At 51.7% G+C, this 16,216-nt stretch overlaps 1 protein-coding gene and 1 pseudogene across 1 annotated transcript in view; both read right to left on the bottom strand.

Moving 5' to 3' along the window:
* The window catches only part of LOC129718434 (integrator complex subunit 7-like), a 1,119,499-nt gene that overhangs the window by 119,176 nt on the left and 984,107 nt on the right, over positions 1 to 16,216 (bottom strand). The window lies entirely within an intron of this gene.
* LOC129719343 (5.8S ribosomal RNA) lies at positions 856 to 1,008 on the bottom strand (annotated as a pseudogene).

The following is a 16,216-nucleotide window of genomic DNA, read 5'->3' on the forward strand; positions in this document are numbered from 1 at the left end:
CTCCGGCTCGCGACGTAGGCCTTCAGAACTGAACGTCGCTACGGTGGAACTAACAACCAGCACCTAGGGGCAACCTGTCGGACCCGATTTGCTGCCACGGGGGCTACAAGCTGTTTGTAATGGATCGCAATGTCCTCTTGTGGTAGGAGATAAATGCCCCGGGGCAAACCGGGTGGGCCCGGCCCAGCCACAGGTGAATATCTCCGCCACGGATAATCGAGTTCAACGGGCTTGAGCCCTAGGCAGTTTCACGTACTTTTTGACTTTCTATTCAGAGTGCTTTTCAACTTTCCCTCACGGTACTTGTTCGCTATCGGTCTTGTGGTGATATTTAGCTTTAGGAGTTTACCTCCCACTTGGTGCTGCACCATCGAGCAACACGACTCCATGGTAAAATTTTCCAACATCAGCGCCGTTCTACGTGCCTATCACCCTATATGGGAGTAAAAGCCACGTTCAAGTTGAACTTGAATCGGGACTGATTATGATTATGACAGATGACAAAATTTCCAGTACACGGAACCAGGCAGACACCGCACCGGGTATCGCCTCTACGCTCTACCCGTTTCGCTCGCAGCTACTCGGGGAATCCTTGTTAGTTTCTTTTCCTCCCCTTATTAATATGCTTAAATTCAGGGGGTAGTCACACATTATTTGAGGCCTACTTATAGATTATTTGCCGTACTGTACTACCTAGACGCAGCAACCGGCACGTTGCCACACTTGGGTAACGGTTGTACATATCGGCATTGTGGGCGAGCACAATGATCTTCAATGTTTTACCACTAATGAAGGTAGGAAAACATAACTACGCATACGTGCGGAGGGTACACGTATAGTTGCATCGATAAATATAGGCACTCAAAAATGTGTACATCATACTGGGTGTATAATATGCAATATGCGTTCAACTAGTCGGTGTTCATGTGTCTTGCAGTTCACATTCTGACGCGCATTTAGCTGCGGTCTTCATCGATCCACGAGCCGATCGATCTCCTGCCTGGGGTTTTTTTCGGAAAATATCAACAATAGCACAAAACATATCAAAACAAAAAAAAAATTACGCACTGTGCCTCCGGCTCGCACCACTAGTCTGAAACGGATTTCGCATGGGACCACTACCATACGCCGAGAGAGACTAACGATGGCCCGTACCACCCGTGCGCACAAGCAGGCAAAGCAAGCGCACGATGACAGTAGTAAAGAGCAAAACACTCAATGATAGGACGTGATTGTTTCTACGCGACGCGCACGGGAAGCGCACGCGCAGTGGACCCACGTACTTGAGTCCTATGGCCAGTCGATTCGCACGATATGCATCAGTAATGATCCTTCCGCAGGTTCACCTACGAAAACCTTGTTACGACTTTTACTTCCTCTAAATCGTCAAGTTCGGTCAACTTCAGCGAGTCAAATGCAATCCGCGAGGGACCAACAAATGTTCACTTCCAGAGACCTCACTAAATAATCCATCGGTAGTAGCGACGGGCGGTGTGTACAAAGGGCAAAGACGTAATCAACGCTAGCTAATGACCAACACTTACTGGGAATTCCAGGTTCATATGGACCGTTTCAATCCATAATCCCGACTAAATGAGCATTTCAGTGATTTCCCGTCCCTTTCGGGATAGGGTACACGCTGCTGCTCACATTGTAGCGCGCGTGCAGCCCAGAACATCTAAGGGCATCACGGACCTGTTATCGCTCAATCTCATTTTGCTGAACACAAAGCGTCCCATTAAGTAGAAGTCAACCTCGAGAAGTTGACGTATTATTAGGTCACACTACATCGTCGGTCGAAAGCACCGATGACCTCACGGATCAGACCGACCGGAAGACCGACCACCACCGCGAAACCGGGTCCAACCGAACGGGATCGTCATATGACTACTGACAACGTTATATTTAATTGATTGAGTCACGTTCGTTACCGGAATTAACCAGACAAATCACTCCACGAACTAAGAACGGCCATGCACTACTACCCTTAACTTTGAGAAAGAGCTTTCAATCTGTCTTACCTCAATAAGTTCGGACCTGGTAAGTTTTCCCGTGTTGAGTCAAATTAAGCCGCAGGCTCCACTCCTGGTGGTGCCCTTCCGTCAATTCCCTTAAGTTTCAACTTTGCAACCATACTTCCCCCGGAACCTGATTTTGGTTTCCCGGAAGCTACTGAGAGCACCAAAATGTAGCGTCTCCTAATTGCTAATTGGCATAGTTCACGGTTAGAACTAGGGCGGTATCTAATCGCCTTCGATCCTCTAACTTTCGTTCTTGATTAATGAAAGCATCCATGGCAAATGCTTTTGCTAATTAGCTAATCCTACGACGGTCTACGAGTTTCACCTCTCGCGCCGTAATACTGATGCTTCCAACTACTTCTGTTAATCATTACCTCTTGATCTATATCACAAACCAACGAATATTGAGACCGAGGTCATATTCCATTATTCCATGCAAGATTATTCACGGCCATAGTAGTAGCCTGCTTTGAGCACTCTAATTTGTTCAAGGTAATAGCAGCTGGGCTTGTGGGAAACGCCATCACCCGATGAAAGGCATCAGACGCCACTGAACGGCGGGCGAACGCGATGCACGCGCAAACGCACACCGGCCTGCAAATGCACCGCACACCCAGTCTTATAGTCGCAGCAATCCAGTGACCTACGATCATTATCCGATGTAGCACCCGTGTTGGACAAGAATAAAGTTTGAACGTTTTAACCGCAACAATTTTAATATACGCTAGTGGAGCTGGAATTACCGCGGCTGCTGGCACCAGACTTGCCCTTCACTTGATCCTTGTTGAAGGATTTATGCTCAACTCATTCCAATCATAAGACATCATACAAGAGCCTTATATTGTTATTTCTCGTCACCACCTCCCCGAGCCGGGATTGGGTAATTTACGCGCCTGCTGCCTTCCTTGGATGTGGTAGCTATTTCTCAGGCTCCCTCTCCGGAATCGAACCCTGATTCCCCGTTACCCGTTGCAACCATGGTAGTCCTCTATACTACCATCAATAGTTGATAGGGTAGATATTTGAAAGATCTGTCGTCGGTGCTAGACCATACGATCAACAAAATTATCCAGATTTCAACTCAACACGTCACGTAGGACGATTGGTTTGACTAATAATTGCGCAGGTTCCGCGAGGTCCCTGCATTACGCTTGTATTAGCTCTAGATTTTCCACAGTTATCCAAGTAACTAGTTCAATGATATTGTAAATTATAGCTGTTAAACTGAGGCTTATGCCGTTTCACATCAAATCTGTTCGTACTTAGACAAGCATGGCTTAACTTTTGAGACAAGCGTATATTACTGGTAGGATCAACCAGAATTCATTTTACTCGCTCATAAACGCTCTGACGTGCCCTGATCGATTGCGGCGTCTTTGCAACGCACGCGCTCTCCCAATAGATGTGTCCCTCAAGCGGGCCTTGTGTGCGCATATTACTCATGTGTGTGTATAGTGGTCCTCGTGGTTCTGTGGTTAGCGATGTCGGTCGGCTAGCTCTCCCACACGGTTGTGATATCGGGTTCGATTCCCGATCGAGTCGAGGATCTTTTTGAGCTGGAAATTTTCTCGACTCAGCACTGGGGCACGGTGTATCGTTGTACTTATTCTACAACATGCAAAATGTGCCGAAAACAATATCGATAACGAATTCTCTTGACTAATCTAGTTGATCGAGACCGCATTAGTCCCCAGGCTAGCGTGCGATATTATTGTTTATTGTGTATATGTGAACCCCACGGGTTCGAATTAGCACTGGCACAGAGTCGTTCGAAACAGGCTCGTTTACTGGCTCTAATTGCGCTTTTAAGCGTTGCTTTAGCGAATCTAAATGCGGCACTGCGTTCCGCTCTTTGCTCGTCGGAACGTGCGCGTTGCATCCTCCGTCTTGCACGGAGGCATGCACTGCGTAGGCCTGCTATCGTATCGCTCCACCAGTCGGTGGCCTACCCTCTCTAGGCGGACGAGACCTAGGCATCGTGGCGTCGCACGCCCATGACAGTATCGAATTTAGATGGTCCACACCCGGGAGCAGTTCACTCCCTTCGTGCTTCCATCTAATTGCCTGCCCAAAAACATCTGCATCGAAATGCAATGTTTTCCAGCCGTAGAAGGATTGGTTTCCCTACTCGCTGCTTGCTTCCGCACGCCTACCTCATAGCGGACCGGTTGGTGGTCGCTAGTCATGTAGCTGTCGTCTACCCTCCAGTTCGTGATCAGTCCCGGGCTGCAGAACGTCACATCGATAATCGATTCCGCACTATTTCTACTGTAGGTGCATTTTGTACCAACGTTAGCCATAGGCCCGTCAGTTCCACGGTTGCTTGATCGACCATCTGTGCGAACGTTTCGGTAGACCAACATGGCGGAGCATAGCAACTGCAGTAGAATACTCCATCCACTTTGGCTATAACGTACCCCTCTCTGGAGGTCGACACAATCTCCTGAACCGGGGACCTGCCTGTCGTGCAAATGGCCGTCTTCCCAGACTTGTCCGATACCCAGTTACCGTTTCCGGTTGGGATGCGGTATGGGTCCGAGACGATGACCACGTCCGACAACGACTCAGCAGCTGCTTGGTGTAGCAACTGCTGCGCCGCATAGCAGTGATTCAGGTTTAACTGTATCACCTTCAGGCCTGTCCGTGCAGCCGGACACTTGGGACCTCCCATGGCGTGTTTGGCGTCCCGTTTACCGGTGCAACGCACGCGCTCTCCCAATAGATGTGTCCCTCAAGCGGGCCTTGTGTGCGCATATTACTCATGTGTGTGTATGGTGGTCCCCGTGGTTCTGTGGTTAGCGATGTCGGTCGGCTAGCTCTCCCACACGGTTGTGATATCGGGTTCAATTCCCGATCGAGTCGAGGATCTTTTCGAGCTGGAAATTTTCTCGACTCAGTACTGGGGCACGGTGTATCGATGTACTTATTCTACAACATGCAAAATGTGCCGAAAACAATATCGATAACGAATTCTCTTGACTAATCTAGTTGATCGAGACCGCATTAGCCCCCAGGCTAGCGTGCGATATTATTGTTTATTGCGTATATCGCTCCATACAACCTCACCGCAATGCTTTTCCATCGTATCGTTCAACCTCTTTCGCATTCCATCCGATATACGTGGAATGCGGATATCAGCGAAAACCAAACGCAGTCTATCCGTTCCCGTATATCGGAAGCATAACACTCGTCAAAAGATTCCCACTTTGCGCGCTTACCACACACATTTGTGGGTCGGCATTCTCGGTTGGGGTCATAATACATGCTACTGCCGCTACATTTGTAACGTGGTAGCCGTATAACATTCATACACTTCCCTCTCGAGTGTACAGTGCCCATACGCTGCACTACCATGCACACATATGTATTCAGCCCACCGCAGCGAGCATCAAGTACGCCAAATTTAAGCATCGCCACTTGTACTTACACAAGGCCGGTGTAAAGTACCACACTTCGCCCTTCGAGATCGAGAATCTTAGCTAACCTACTGGCCGGTTCCCCGGTTACCGAACCCGCGTGGTGCCATGGTGGTAGCGTAAGAAGCTTCACAAAGTTAGCTGCGATGCTACTTGACTGCTCGATGTCAGTAAGGCGTACTTTTTCGATATCAACCTTAGTGTTGGGGCTTGCCAATCTGCTGGCTAGGATTCGGAGGATTTTCTTCCGTATACGGAGACACGGCCCAGAAAGGCTTCAGACTGGTCTTCCACACCAGCGGTTCAAACACCACGGAATAATATGGCCTTCTTCCCGTCAAATTCAGATTGGCGATATCAAGTAAAAAGAAACGCACAGGCCTTGTAGAGTGCAAAAATTTGATCCGTCTTCTTTTGGGGTTTATTCGGTACTGTCCTTACATTCTATCATTTATAATCTATCACCTATCTATCGATCTTCGTGTGACAATGCGTTCTTACTCTCGTTCTCTTATCAGTGGATGAATTTTAGATGTGTTTCATTGTAATAGTATCGTATCTTTAGGGTGATTCATTTAATTAGTTTTAGTTATACTGTAGCGTAAGTAATTAAGATAAATTTAAGAATATAGCGTTAGGTTTAGATTAGGATTTAGTTTAATTAAATTCAAATTTGATATTAAGCTCTAAGTAACTAATATTATATATGAATTTTGAACACTTAGGCTCAGACACCCACCTATAAATACGAAAATGTATAATAATTACAGAGTTCGACAGTTTTTTGCGCACACCTGGGAAGACAAAACACCGGCACGTAGTGTATCTTCCCGTACACCGTGCTTGGCATGATCGATCGTCATCGTCGCGGGCATACAATCAATGTCACGTAGACGGCACATAGTGAACCAACCCGTATACAGTGCTTGGCATGATCGATCGTCATCATTGCGTGTAGCTGAGTATCCAAACACCCGGACTGTGGTGTATGTCTCGGGTGCGATGAATGATAATGTCACGTAGCCGGCACGTAGTGTACCATCCCGTATACAGTGCTTGGCATGATCGACCGTCATCATCGCGTGCTGAGTATCCAAACACCCGGACTGTGGTGTATGTCTGCTTTTACCCATGCTGAGCAACCTTAAGCTGAACAGCTAAAGCCCTTGGTCTCCCCGGGACCGCCGTTAGGCACTACTTCAGGGAGAGGGCCCGTCGTGCTTTTCGCACTTACCTCTATGGGCAGCAGAGCAGCCTATACAGGCCAGTTAGTTAACCATTAACTAACTGGGGAAAATCGATCGAAAATACGAACGATCTGTGATGCGGCCGTGATGACCGCATCCCAGATATCCCTATTTTCGCACATCCTACGCACGATGTTCTCTGGCGTGGTGTCTATCCCACTTATTGCCAGCATTTCGTACCTTATTCGCTCGAAACGCGGTCATGTGAAGAACACATGCTCAGCGCTTTTTTCCGCACCCGTACAAGCGGGGCACATAGGGGACTCGGCGTACCCGAACCTATGCAGGTACTGGTGTCCATCCCACTTATTGCCAGCATTTCGTACCTTATTCGCTCGAAACGCGGGCATGTGAAGAACACATGCTCCGCGCTTTTTTCCGCACCCGTACAAGCGGGGCACATAGGGGACTCGGCGTACCCGAACCTATGCAGGTACTGCCTAAAGCAGCCATGGCCTAACATGATCTGTGTCAGATGGAAGGTTACTTCCCCATGGCGCCTATTAATCCAGCATGCTAACTCTGGAATGAGTCGGTGTGTCCATCTACCTTTTGTAGAGTTGGACCACTCCCGCTGCCACCTGGCCATTGAAGATGACCGTATGGTGTTGCGTATACCCCTCGTGTCGCGTTGGTCGAAGCACTCTACATCCTCTTTGACGATGATGCTGATGGGCATCATGCCAGCCAGGACGCAAACCGCCTCGTACGACACTGTTCGGTATGCGCACGCGACCCTTAGGCACATAAACCTGTACGTACTCTCGAGTTTGCCGCGATGGCAGGAGGTACTCAATACCTTGGACCACACTGGTCCTCCATACCTGAGTATGGACGTGGTCACGCTAGCAAGGACTTTGCGCCTGCTGCTACGGACCGCCGAGCTGTTTGCCATCATGTGAGATAGCGCTGGCACAGCCATGGAAGCTTTCTTGCAGGTATACTCGACGTGGCTCCCGAACGTGAGCTTGTCGTCGATCATAACCCCCAGAAGCTTCAGCGAGCGTTTTGAGGCGATAGTGCATGCACCAGCACTGATCGATGCCTCCTGCTCCGACTTTCTGTTATTTACGACAATAACTTCAGTCTTATGGTGCGCTAGCTCCAGTTTCCTGGAGTGCATCCAGTCTTCCACTACGCGCATTGATAGCGCGTACTTTAACTCTACCTCTCTAATTGACTCGCCATAGACCTCCAGAGTTATGTCATCGTCGAAGCCCACGATCACCACCCCTGGAGGGAGTGTTAGTTTTAACACGCCGTCATACATGGCGTTCCACAGTATCGGGCCCAGGATGGAACCTTGCGGTACACCTGCGGTACACCTGCGGTAACTGGATTGCTTTTCTGACCCTCGTTTGTGTTATACACTAGCACTCGATTCTGAAAGTAGTTACCCAGAATCTTGTACAGCGGCGTCGGCACTCTGAGACTCTGTAGCGCTAAGGCTATGGAGTCTCAGCTGGCACTGTTAAACGCGTTCTTCACGTCGAGCGTGACGATCGCGCAGTGACGAATGCCCCTCCTTTTGCGTTGGATTGCAACCTCAGCCGTTCTGGTGACGGAGAGGATTGCATCCACCGTGGACCTACCTTTTCGAAAACCGAACTGGTTGCTTGATAGACCGTTCTCACTTTCTGTATATTTCACCAGTCTATTGAGGTTTACCGTCTCAAGCACCTTGCCCGCCGTGTCCAGCAGGCAGATTGGTCTGTATGCCGATGGGTCACCTGGTGGTTTCCCAACCTTCGGCAACAGCACCAGCCTCTGGCGCTTCCACACGTCCGGGAAGAGGCAGTCGTCAAGGCATTTCTGCAGGACCGCCCTGAACAACCCGGGGGCTTCTTTGATGGCCAAGTTCGGGATTCCGTCTGGTCCCAGAGCCTTGCCTACCTTCAGGAAGTTTGCGATCTCGATCAATTCATCTTCTGTCACCCTTACCGCATCGTCTGCCTCTGCACGGCTGCCGTCACTCACGGTTGGTGGTGACTCGTCAGCCGGAGGCCAGGGACTGGAGGAGGTCGAGTTGACGGCCGCGCACTGCATACGCAAGGTTGAGGACTGGATGCGCTCCAGGAAACTGGAGCTCGCGCATCATAAGACGGAGGTCACGGTTGTGAACAACCGTAAATCGGAGCAACAGGCGGTGGTCAGAGTCGGAGACTGCACCATCACCTCGAAGCGATCCCCGAAGCTCTTGGGGGTTATGGTGGACGACAAGCTCACGTTCGGGAGTCACGTCGACTATGCCTGTAAGAGGGCCTCATCGGCTATTGCAGCACTATCTCGTATGATGTCCAATAGCTTAGCGGTTTATGGCAGCAAGCGAAGACTTCTTGCCAGCGTGGTTTCGTCCATACTTTGGTATGGTGGGCCAGTGTGGTCCAGAGCGCTAGGTACTAACAGTTACCGTGGTAAACTGGAAAGTACCTACAGGCTCATGTGCCTGAGAGTTGCGAGTGCGTATCGTACGGTGTCATACGGTGTGTCATGCGGTGTCCCCCATGTGTCCAGAGTGCGGGGAGGAGGAGGAGACTGCTGAGCATGTCTTCTTCGTATGCCCCCGTTTCGTAAGAGCAAAGAGCAACATGATGGCTGTGAGCGGGCCTGGCACTACTCCGGACAATCTAGTCCGGAGGATGTGCGACGACCCGTACATCTGGAACGCGGTCTGTGCGGCCGCCTCTCAGGTTGTTCTGGAGCTGCAACGTGTGTGGCGGGTCAACCACCAACACGCCAGTGGTAGCTAATTACCAGTCTCCAGGTAGTTAGCTAGGAGCTTATAAGAGTAAAGAGGGTGCATCACGCACAAAAGCCACTCCCCGACGTAATACTTAACCGTCGTTCCGGGAAGACCAGGGCTGGAGACTGGAGGGGTTTTAGTGGGTCGGGACAGGGATCAGTAGGTGCCTGGGCGAGTGTAACTACCCCAGCATCTCTCCCCCAGTCTCATCCCCACACCCTGAGTTCTCTTCTCAGGTGTGTTTGCAGATTTTCCCGCCACCTTTAAAAAAAAAAACACACCCATCGGTGGTCACACAGCGCGTGCATGGCCTCGACGGTCGCCAGGCGTGGACCCGTGATGGCTTGCAGCTCGGCCAAAAGCAAGGGTAGTCCGATAGGATCGAAACATACACCTCTCTGCAACTCGCAACTCCCAGCCTGTAAACCTATCGTTTGTAGGGGGTCTCAGGTATCGAAATCATGTATTGATGCTTAGCAGCGCCACCGACGTTCCAGTATCTCAGACACTAGTCGTATGGCGCCGCGCAAGGGCTCTGTCTGATGAGAGCAGTAATAAGATGCCAACGTGGTAATCACACTAGCAGATCTTGTAGGTTTCTAGGCCACTTGATCAACGACCACCTATAGGAGGAGAGGCGTTCAGGCATAATCCAACGAACGTAGCGTTATACCATTGTCCGGTCGAACTAGTATTGTGCCATTGGTTCGCACCTGTGGTTCCTCTCGTACTGCACAGGAGTTCTGTTAAGATAGCGGCTGGAAGGGGGACCCATTTAACATCAAGATGAACACATTCAAAACGAAAGAGACGAGGGCGGAGGGATTACAAAATCCCTTCGCAAGAGGTGGCATCCAGCGGTCTCCGCAAAAGAAGGCTGAGACGGATGCGGCGAAGTCTGGAGGTGGAAAAACGGCGAATCCGTCAGTGTCCACATTAGACATCTCGGTAGACGGTTCCTTGCTAGTCAAGGCCGTCGAAAGGTGTATGGACACGCGGCCAAGAGTGGCGGCGCTGTCTGAACAACTCGATGCCATAATCGAGTTCTTGGCGAACAGGCGAAACATCGCTGGCGACCTGAAGCAGAGCCTCCTCCTGCTTCGGAGCACCATTGATGAAGCCAGAAAGGAGCACGAAGAACTCGTAGCTCGGGTGAAGGCGGCCGAGAAAGGGGCCAGGACCGGGAGGGCGACTGCATCTAAAGAGGTTCAGACAGACGCCCCCTCGTTCGAGGGTCGCTAAGCGAACGAGGCAGTCCCCGGGGGAAATGGCCCCCGGAACACCAAGAAACGATTGGTCGTGCTACTCCCACGGGAACACACGCCAACCGGTTCAAGGTCCACCGCGGAAAAGGCACAGGTGGAGGCTACGGGCAACCCTTGGACTACCGTAGAGGGTAGGAAGCGTCGGGAAGGTGCGACGCGACAAGATGGCGGAGCGGCCAGAGGACCAAAAAAGGCCAAAAAGGCGCGGAGTAGGGGTGATGCCCTCATACTCAAGACGGATGGGTCGAAGTACTCAGAAGTCTTGAAGAAGATGAGGGGGGAAACCCAGCTCAAGGATCTGGGGGCGGATGTGCGGAGTATCCGCCGATCTCGCACTGGCGAGATGATACTTGAGCTCCGGAAGGACGCCAAGAACAAGGGGGCTACCTACAAAACGGTAGCTGAAAAGGTCCTAGGGAAGGAGGTGCAAGTGCGGGCACTCACCTCAGAAGTGACTCTCCAGCTTAAAAACCTGGACGAAATCACTGAGGGGTGCGACATTGCACAAGCCCTTAAAGCGAAGTGCGGGGTGGAGGTGGCTAAGGAGTCAATCCGCCTCCGCAAAGGCCCGGCGGGGACCCAGATAGCTACCTTCCGACTACCGTCGGCGTACGCTAACCTGGCCCTGAAAGAGGGCAAGTTGAAGGTCGGCTGGTTTGTATGTCCTCTGGGCATACTCGAGCAACCAGACATTTGCTTCCGGTGCTTCGAGGGCGGGCATAAGTCCTGGACCTGCAAGGGGCCCGATAGGAGCCAGCTGTGCAGGCGATGTGGAGGTGCAGGCCATAAAGCAAAGGACTGTGGGGAGTCTCTCAAGTGCATGGTATGTTCCGGGAAACGGGACGCCAAACACTGTATGGGAGGCCCCAGGTGCCCAGCCGGTAAGCCAGCTGCGAAACCACGGGCGTGAGGGTAACGCAACTGAACCTGAACCATTGCTTCGCGGCTAAGCAGCTGCTACACCAAGCAGCCACTGAGTCGTTGTCGGACATCGCCGTCATATCGGATCCCTACCGCATCCCTCCCGGAAACGGTAACTGGGTTGCGGAGAGGTCCAGTTTGGCGGTCATATGTACGACGAGCAAGTTCCCGGTTCAGGAGGTTGTCTCAACCTCAGAAGAAGGGTACGTAGTTGCTAAGGTGAACGGAGTGTTCTACTGCAGTTGCTATGCTCCGCCACGTTGGTCTACCGAAAGGTTCATCCAGATGGTCGACCTCCTATCCATGGAGCTAACGGGCCAAACGCCGTTGGTGGTGGCGGGCGACTTCAACGCTTGGGCTGTTGAGTGGGGAAGTCGCTTCACGAACCAGAGGGGCCAGATCCTGTTGGGGGCTTTTGCAAAGCTCAACCTTGATCTGGCCAACGTTGGAAACAAAAGTACATTTGGCAGAAATGGCGCGGAGTCGATCATCGACGTGACGTTCTCCAGCCCAGGACTGATCAAGAACTGGAGGGTAGACGATGGCTACACTAATAGCGACCACCAGGCGGTCTGTTATAGTGTAGACAACAACGAGAGGCGGCAAGCGACGGGTAGAGCCAACACTCCGACCGTTCGCGGGTGGAAGACATCTCACTTTGATGCCGAGGTATTCGAAGAGGCAATGAGAAGGGAGCGCGAGGGGGGCAGTTGGCTCCGCTCGATTGCTGACCAACTAGTTGCTATGCTATCGCGAGCGTGCGACGCCACCATGCCTAGGACTCGCCAACCTAGGAATGGAAAGCCACCGGTTTACTAGTGGACGGACGCGATAGCGGACCTTCGCAGTGCGTGCCTCCGTGCAAGACGGAGGATGCAGCGTGCGCGAAACGAAGAAGAGAGGACAGAGCGCCGCGCAGCATTCAGTTCGGCAAGATCGATGCTAAAGAGTGCGATAAAGGCCAGTAAGAGGGCCTGCTTCGATAGGCTATGTGCGAGTGCCAATACAAATCCGTGGGGTGCCGCCTACAGGATCGTAATGGCCAAGACTAAAGGCGCGCTGGCGCCTGCAGAGCGATCACCAGCGATGCTGGAGCGTATCATCGAGGGACTCTTTCCACGCCACGAGCCAAGTCCTTGGCATCCGGCGGTCGAGTCTCACGTCCGACGTTCCAGTATCTGAGACATAGACCAGAGATGGTCGGCCAACCTGCCGAGCATTCAATCCGTGAGCGACTACAGCCGTGTCGAGGCAGGGGAGGAGGCAAGGGTTACGAATGAGGAACTCATCGTGATCGCCAAATCCCTAAAGGTGAGCAAGGCACCGGGACCGGATGGTATCCCTAACCTGGCGATCAGGCTGGCGATAAAAACGGCCCCCGGGCTGTTCAGGGCAGTCATGCAGAGGTGCCTGGATGACTGTCTCTTTCCGGACAGGTGTAAGCGGCAGAGACTGGTCTTATTGCCGAAGGCTGGCAAACCGCCAGGGGACCCATCGGCATATAGGCCTATCTGCCTATTGGACACCGCGGGCAAGGTGCTTGAGAGGATCATCCTCAACAGACTGGTGAGGTACACGGAGGGTGTACACGGTCTGGCAAGTAACCAGTTCGGCTTCCGGAAGGGCAGGTCCACGCTGGACGCAATCTCTTCCGTCATCAAGACGGCGGAGGTAGCAATCCAGCGCAAGAGAAGGGGAATACGCTACTGCGCAATCGTCACGCTCGACGTGAAGAATGCGTTCGAAAGTGCCAGTTGGGACTCCATAGCGCTCGCGCTCAGGAGCATCCATGTACCGGTGTCGCTGTACAAGATTCTGGAAAATTATTTCCAGAATCGAGTACTTGTTTACGACACGGAGGAGGGTCAGAAGTGCGTCCCAATTACCGCAGGAGTTCCGCAAGGTTCTATCCTGGGCCCGGTGTTGTGGAATGTCATGTATGACGGAGTGTTGAAACTCAAGTTCCCTGTAGGTGTTGTGATCGTCGGCTTTGTAGACGACATAACGCTGGAGGTTTACGGCGAGTCTATCGAGGAGGTCGAGTTGACGGCCGCACACTGCATACGCAAGGTTGAGGACTGGATGCGCTCCAGGAAACTGGAGCTCGCGCATCATAAGACGGAGGTCACGGTTGTGAACAACCGTAAATCGGAGCAACAGGCGGTGGTCAGAGTCGGAGACTGCACCATCACCTCGAAGCGATCCCTGAAGCTCTTGGGGGTTATGGTGGACGACAAGCTCACGTTCGGGAGTCACGTCGACTATGCCTGTAAGAGGGCCTCATCGGCTATTGCAGCACTATCTCGTATGATGTCCAATAGCTCAGCGGTTTATGGCAGCAAGCGAAGACTTCTTGCCAGCGTGGTTTCGCCCATACTTTGGTATGGTGGGCCAGTGTGGTCCAGAGCGCTAGGTACTAACAGTTACCGTGGTAAACTGGAAAGTACCTACAGGCTCATGTGCCTGAGAGTTGCGAGTGCGTATCGTACGGTGTCATACGGTGTGTCATGCGGTGTCCCCCATGTGTCCCGAGTGCGTGGAGGAGGAGACTGCTGAGCGTTTCGTAAGAGCAAAGAGCAACATGATAGCTGTGAGCGGGCCTGGCACTATTCCGGACAATCTAGTCCGGAGGATGTGCGACGACCCGTACATCTGGAACGCGGTCTGTGCGGCCGCCTCTCAGGTTGTTCTGGAGCTGCAACGTGTGTGGCGGGTCAACCACCAACACGCCAGTGGTAGCTAATTACCAGTCTCCAGGTAGTTAGCTAGGAGGTTATAAGAGTAAAGAGGGTGCATCACGCACAAAAGCCACTCCCCGACGCAATACTTAACCGTCGTTCCGGGAAGACCAGGGCTGGAGCCTGGAGGGGTTTTAGTGGGTCGGGACAGGGATCAGTAGGTGCCTGGGCGAGTGTAACTACCCCAGCATCTCTCCCCCAGTCTCATCCCCACACCCTGAGTTCTCTTCTCAGGTGTGTTTGCTGATTTCCCCGCCACCTTTAAAAAAAAAACACACCCATCGGTGGTCACACAGCGCGTGCATGGCCTCGACGGTCGCCAGGCGTCGACCCGTGATGGCTTGCAGCTCGGCCAAAAGCAAGGGTAGTCCGATAGGATCGAAACATACACCTCTCTGCAACTCGCAACTCCCAGCCTGTAAACCTATCGTTTGTAGGGGGTCTCAGGTATCGAAATCATATATTGATGCTTAGCAGCGCCACCGACGTTCCAGTATCTCAGACACTAGTCTTATGGCGCCGCGCAAGGGCTCTGTCTGATGAGAGCAGTAATAAGATGCCAACGTGGTAATCACACTAGCAGATCTTGTAGGTTTCTAGGCCACATGATCAACGACCACCTATAGGAGGAGAGGCGTTCAGGCATAATCCAACGAACGTAGCGTTATACCATTGTCCGGTCGAACTAGTATTGTGCCATTGGTTCGCACCTGTGGTTCCTCTCGTACTGCACAGGAGTTCTGTTAAGACAGCGGCTACGCATACACCAGTAGGGTAAAACTAATCTGTCTCACGACGGTCTAAACCCACCTCACGTTCCCTTGAAAGGGTGAACAATCCTACGCTTTGTGAATTTTGCTTCACAATGAAAGGAAGACCCGACATCGAAGGATCAAAAAGCCACGTCGCTATGAACGCTTGGCAGCCAGTTATCTCTGTGGTAACTTTTCTGACACCTTTTGCCTAAAACTTTTTAAACCAAAAGGATCGTGAGGCCTAGCTTTCGCTGTCTCAATATGTACTGAACATCGAGATCAAGCCAGCTTTTGTCCTTATGCTCAGCATGTGGTTTCTGTCCACACTGAGCTGACCTTTGGACACCTCCGTTATTGTTTTGGAGATGTATCGCCCCAGTCAAACTCCGCACCTGGCACTGTCCATGACTTGGAGTATTCAGATGTCTTACTGACATTGGCGTACTGTATGAAAGTTGAGCTGCGGCCTTACCGCTCATGAGCAGGGTTCTACTACCGGGAACCGAAACACCGCCATACCCAGCAACAAAGCCACGCACGCCAGATGCCGAGCCCGTTTCGAATCTCCCGCTAGGACATGGAACGGCGAGGCTCGACAGGCTCCGTCTTCTACATTATAGCCAGAAATGACGACATGACTGAACGTTGAACAGGAAACCTTATGCCGACCGGTAGTAATAACCCCAGCACTTGTTCCACCTAATCATGTAAGTAAGACAACCGTAAGAGTAGTGGTATCTCATTGACGCCGGAGAGATAATATTTTACCTCGGCTCCCACCTATTCTGCACCTCTTATATCACCTTACAATGCCAGACTAGAGTCAAGCTCAACAGGGTCTTCTTTCCCCGCAAGTGTTTCCAAGCCCGTTCCCTTGGCTGTGGTTTCGCTAGATAGTAGATAGGGACAGAGGGAATCTCGTTAATCCATTCATGCGCGTCACTAATTAGATGACGAGGCATTTGGCTACCTTAAGAGAGTCATAGTTACACCCGCCGATTACCCGCGCTTGCTTGAATTTCTTCACGTTGACATTCAGAGCACTGGGCATCAAATTGTGTCAACACCTGCGAAGGCCTTCACAATGCTATGTTTTAATTAGACAGTCGG

The sequence above is a fragment of the Wyeomyia smithii genome, chromosome 1, assembly GCF_029784165.1.
Source record: "Wyeomyia smithii strain HCP4-BCI-WySm-NY-G18 chromosome 1, ASM2978416v1, whole genome shotgun sequence".
Classification (NCBI taxonomy): Eukaryota; Metazoa; Arthropoda; class Insecta; order Diptera; family Culicidae; genus Wyeomyia; species Wyeomyia smithii.